At 43.6% G+C, this 5846-nt stretch overlaps 1 non-coding gene across 1 annotated transcript; it reads left to right on the top strand.

Moving 5' to 3' along the window:
* Positions 1–1101: 1101 nt before the first annotated feature.
* On the top strand, positions 1102–1174 carry TRNAR-UCG. Its single transcript has one exon. It is a non-coding gene; the product is annotated as a tRNA-Arg (tRNA).
* The last annotated feature ends 4672 nt before the right edge of the window (positions 1175–5846 follow it).

Genomic DNA, 5846 nt, shown 5'->3' with positions numbered 1-5846 from the left:
GAGAGCACAGCCTCCTCAGGGTGCAGTTGCTAGATAGAACTTTTCAGTAAATAAATGTTTCTCCAGCCCTTCTGGAATGTGAAAAATCTGTGTAACAGACTTTGGGAGAGCCGGAAGCCAAGATGAAGAGGCAGGTCCCATAGAGGCTCTCCAAGAGTTCTCAGTAATGGGGGGAATGAGATCACCATATGCGCCCAGTTGCTTTCACCACGCCCCCGGCACCCACAGGAAGGGGTCCACACAGGCGTAGTTCGTTCCGTGGCCAGGCCTCGCGTGCGCCTTTCCTTCCTGTGTGTTTCCCACCGGCACATCACTAGTGGGAGGTTAAAATCCTGCGAGTCAAGGATGGCTGGGCCAAATGAAGAATTGAAATGAAAATACACAACCACTAAGAAGTGGTTCGAACCTCAACTTTCCGGGCCTAAAGCGCGGCTCCCGCCCCCTGAACCACACAGCGCCACCACCGGGTGGTTACACAAGATCATAGGTATTTTCTACACTATTCTCTAAGTGACCGCTAGACTCTTGGGCTTTTAACAAACGTCTCACTAGAGAGTATTCAGCAGGGTCTAGTTTTGATTACCAAGCGGAGCCAGGCCTAGGAAGATGTCTCTATTTAATGCTAATTGCAGCTGTTGCAGCTGAATTGGACGCCCAGCTGAGAAGGTCGCCTGAGGGGGGTCTTTCTCGTTCACCTGGTGATTTTCATTTACTTCCAGAGGGTTTCAATGCTGAATGCAAATTGATCATGTGTAGTAGTGATTATAGAGAGACATTAAATCCTTTTCCTTTTCCCTTTCTTTACAGCTTTTTGTCACTGGCTGAGAGAAGCAATGTGGTGCATGTGCAAAATTTGGTGTAACATTTGGTGTCAAGTTAAGGGTAGGAGTTTGGAGAAAATCGAAATACTCACTTTGCATTACCCTGTTATTGTGTGACACTGGAAAGTTATTTAGCTTTTGTATTATTACACTATCTTTGAAATTAGGTTAACAACAGAAATCATGTCATATAAGTAGAACCATACTATACATATAAAATCCAGGTTAATAGCCAAGACTTACAACATTTCTTACATTTTTTGCAGTTGGGAAGTCGTAGGACCACGTGGCCTAATGGATAAGGCGTCTGACTTCGGATCAGAAGATTGAGGGTTCGAATCCCTTCGTGGTTGATTCTCCCTTTTTCACTTTCCCGTCCCTAACTTTCAAGCAACACTGCGCAACCTCCCACACCCCAAAAATATAGCATTCAATTACTTTCGGAAAGTGAACGTGAATTCTCTGCAGTCCTTTCCCGAGGAAATGGGAAGTTGAATCACACACCTCTTTGGAGGTGCGAGAGATTCAGGTGGGGCCAGCACACCACCTTTCAGCTGTTTGCACTTTAGAGGAAGCACTTGGCCAGGCTGGAACACAGGTGCCTGGAGTCCGGGGTGGGATAGGAAGAACGTGCGCCCTGGTCCAGACGCATCCTCCTCCCGCCTGCTGAGTGGGTTCAGTGAGCTCAGTTGAGTGCATGTTAAGGAGCTTTATTCACCTGGTCCCGCAGGGGGCGACCATCAAGTTTCCACTGGTCCCGGCGCTCGGTTACAAGTTTGACTCGCAGACAAACAAAAGAGTGTATCTTGAGAGCCTTGTATTTTTGAGGTCAGTTTAAATATCGCCCCCTTTCGAAAGGAAAGCTTCCCACATTTTAGAGGAGCTGAAGAAACACAAGCCTTAAAACCCGCTCCTGATTCAGGTGGATGTGGTCGTTGACCGGAAGCGTTCTTTCTCTGCCGGGGCCCGCTCCTGGGTTCTCCCTCACATTGCGGGGCGAATTAGACTGTCCGCAATATCTGAGGAACCAAGGTGTTAACAGACCTGAAAACAGGTGAAAACAGGAGGAGAGGCGAGCCAGGAAAAGATCTTGAAGAGGAAGCCGCTTCTCCAAAAGGCGAAAGAGATCCTTTGTAATGCCCTTTATAATAAACCAGTAAAAGTCAAAACAATTGCCTGGGCAGGAAGATATAAAAAAAAAATAGAACAACAAAAAAATTAAGCCAGTAAACGTTAAAACAAAACAAAAGGGGAAAGAATCTGGCCAAATACATTTGAATACTTATATGAAATGGACAAATTATTAGGACAGCGTGACTTATTAAGTATGATTAAAGAACGGAGAGCAATAATGAATAGCCAAACTACTAAATAAATTGAATTAGCTGTCAAACATCTTCCTACTGAGAAAACCGCATGTCCCATTACTTATCCGGGGCTTACGAGGTCAGGAGATCGAGACCATCCTGGCCAAGATGGTGAAACCCCGTCTCTACTAAAAAATACAAAAAATTAACTAGCTGGACGTGGTGGCGGGCATCTGTAATCTCAACTACTGGGGAGGCTGAGGCAGGAGAATCTCTTGAACCCGGGAGGCGGAGGTTGCAGTGAGCCGAGATCGCACCACTGCACTCCAGCCTGGCGACAGAGCGAGACTCCATCTCAAAACAAAAAACAAATAAACAAAAAAATCCAACGAGACACAATCTATTCCACAGTATAGAAAACAGAGAGGGAAAAGACCCACAACTATACTCGCAGAAAGGCATAGACATATTTTTCCAGACAATGTACTCTAAACAGTTTTATTGTGGCATAATTCCCATGCAATAAACTGCACAAGTTTAAACTATGTGTAAGTTTTACACATATATAATCATATATGTGTAATATGTGTAATCATGAAATGACCAGTACAATAAAGATAATGAACATAGACATCACCCTGAAAAGCTTCCTCCTGCACTCTTGTAAGCCCTGTTCCCCTCTTACAACCAGGTATGCTTTCCGTTGTTATCCGTTCATAGCTTTCAGAATTTCATGGACTGGGATCATACCCTATGTACTCTTAGAACAATTCTTTCATTCGTTATCATTATTTTGAGGTTCAAGCAATTCTCCTGCCTCAGCTCCCGAGTAGCTGGGACTACAGTCGCCCGCCACCATGCCCAGGTAATTTTTGTATTTTTAGTAGAGACAGGGTTTCACCATGCTGGCCAGGCTGGCCTCGAACTCCTGACCTCGTGATCCACCCACCTCGGCCTCCCAAAGTGCTGGGATTACAGGCATGAGCCACTATGCCTGGCACTTTGCTAGAGACTTTTAAATGGTTGATTTGAAAAAAATAATTTTTACCAGTTTCACTTGGGAGCAGGTCTTCAGGGCTCTTTTCACTTCATGTTGAAAGTCAATCTCCGGAGGTATCTCTCATACATTACTCATCCCTCCATATATATTTCTCCTTCCTCATCCTTCCTACTTAATTTCATCATAATTCTTTTTTTTTTTTTTTTTAATTCTTTTTTTTGAGACCGAGTCTCGCTCTGTCACCCAGGCTGGAGTGCAGTGGCCGGATCTCGGCTCACAGCAAGCTCCGCCTCCCGGGTTCACGCCATTCTCCTGCCTTAGCCTCCCGAGTAGCTGGGACTACAGGCGCCCGCCACCTCCCCCGGCTAGTTTTTTGTATTTTTTAGTAGAGACGGGGTTTCACCGTGTTGGCCAGGATGGTCTCGATCTCCTGACCTCGTGATCCACCCGTCTCGGCCTCCCAAAGTGCTGGGATTACAGGCTTGAGCCACCGCGCCCGGCCAATTTCATCATAATTCTAAATTCAGAGTTTATTGGTTATAAAAAATTATTCACAACTGTGCCATGTAGTACTATGATTATATTTTGTATCTTATGTGCCTTTTAGTTTTCTGCCAAGTTATTAACTGCCTTTTACTTTTTCTTTTATGATCATGTAACCAATTCATTCTCAATTGATTTTCCTTGAATTTAAGCAACTCTCAATATGGTGAAATACCTCAAGGAACTTATGAATTTTAATATTTTTCTTAGTGGTCTCCTCTCTGGAGCCTTCATCCCCCTGCTTCAATCTAGACTGGTTGTTCTCTAGGCATGTTACACAGGTGTCTTCCTGGGGTTTTTCTTCCAACGACCTGGGATATACTTTGCCTTCTTCCTGTTTTTGACCCCTATGTTTTCCTTTTTTTTTAGTGTTGTATCATTTTGATGGAGAATAACCTCTAGGAATTTTCTGAGAGGGTGACTCTGTCTGTAAATGGCTTTATAACCTACTCGGTTTGTTTGATTGATAGTTTTACTAATACATTAGGAAATTCTGTCATAATTTATGACATTGTTCAATTGTCATTTTCAACTCTTCTATCAAATGCAACATTTCTGAATAAAACACACAGATGCTGCTTTCTGTTCAGATTTAGTTTAAAATCTAAAGCAAAAAAAAAAAAAAGTTTTGCCTGATTCTGGTATCTTGCCTGGTGGGAAGGTACTCAGGAGTATCTGGAAAAAAGAACTGTACACCCTGCTTCTAGCCACCATGATGACAAGTATGTGACACATAAGAATTGTCTATTATGAAATTTTCTTAAAAGAATATTAGACAAACTGGAAACAAGCTACCAAGTATGACTATCTGGCATCTCTAAACTACTACAATTATTTAAAATTAAATATTCAAATATTTCTCAATATGGATATCAAACCCTTTTCTCCTTGTCATGGGTGACAAGGCAAATCAGCACACGTACCAAAAGAACAGCCAGCACTAGGAAAATGCAGCTAGAAATAACTGTGGACTCTGCAGTTTAGTTTACAAAATCAGGCAAGGACTGTGGGACACCCCTATCCAGTGATACCTCAACTCACTCTAGAGATATGGAAGCTCTGGGTCTTTCAGAGCAGGAACCCTGAGCTTGGTGCAAGAATCAGAAGCTTACTCCAAGGATCAATTTGAACAGCCCAGGATTCCAAATGATTCTGGAGTTCCCGTGTTGTGGCAAGAGGAGAGAAGACCAACTTCTTGGGGCAATGAGAAGATCCCCCAAAATCATAACTCCTAACTTACCCTAGGCGCTTACTTTGTGCTCAGAAATATGCTTACTGCTTATATCCATCATTTATATCTATGTAACAAATCTTACTCAAATTTAGTGGCTTAAAACAACAATTTTTTCTTCTGTTTACAATTCTTCAGGTCAATGATTTGAGCTATCTTTAGCTGGGCAATTATTTTGTTGGTTTTGTCTCGTATCGCTCATTTGATTGTGGTCACCTGGCAGCTTGGCTGAGAATGGATGGTCCGTGATGGTCCCACTAACATGTGTGGGGTGTCAGCTGGACTGCCTGGGATGGCTGAGATAGCTGAGACTGTCTCTCCATGTGGTCTTCCACCTCAGATGTTCGATGAGGTTTCCATACACAGTGGTATCAAGGTTCTAAGAGGTAAGTGACAAGGTTTCTTGAGGCCTAATCTTAGAACTCCTACACCACCATTTCTACACCATTTCACAGAATTCTATTAGTCAAAGCAAATCACAAAGTCAACTCACATACAACAGGGAAGGAAACAGACTTGGCCTCTTGATGAAAGCTGCTGCAAAATCGCATTACAGACCTGGTGTGGTGGCTCATGTCTGTAACCACAGCACTTTGGGAGGCAGAGGCAGGCGGACCACTTGAGCTCAGGGGTTTGAGAACAGCCTGGGCAATATAGCGAAACCCTGACTCTACTACTATAAAAATACAAACATTAGCCAGGCATGGTGGCGCATGCTTGTAATCCCAGCTACTTGAGCAGCTGAGGCATGAGAATTGCTTGAACCCAGGAGGTGGCGTTGCAATGAGCCAAGATCGCACCACTGCACTCCAGCCTGGGGGACAGAGCCAAACCCTGTCTCAAAAAAACAAAACAAACCAAACACACATACACACACACATTAGACAGGGATATGCATACAGAGATGGGAGGAACTTGTGGCCATTAATCGTTAATTTATTATT

Source organism: Papio anubis, chromosome 6, assembly GCF_008728515.1.
Source record: "Papio anubis isolate 15944 chromosome 6, Panubis1.0, whole genome shotgun sequence".
Classification (NCBI taxonomy): Eukaryota; Metazoa; Chordata; class Mammalia; order Primates; family Cercopithecidae; genus Papio; species Papio anubis.
The sequence above is the reverse complement of the archived record's forward strand: the minus strand, read 5'-3'. Positions and strand labels throughout refer to the sequence as shown.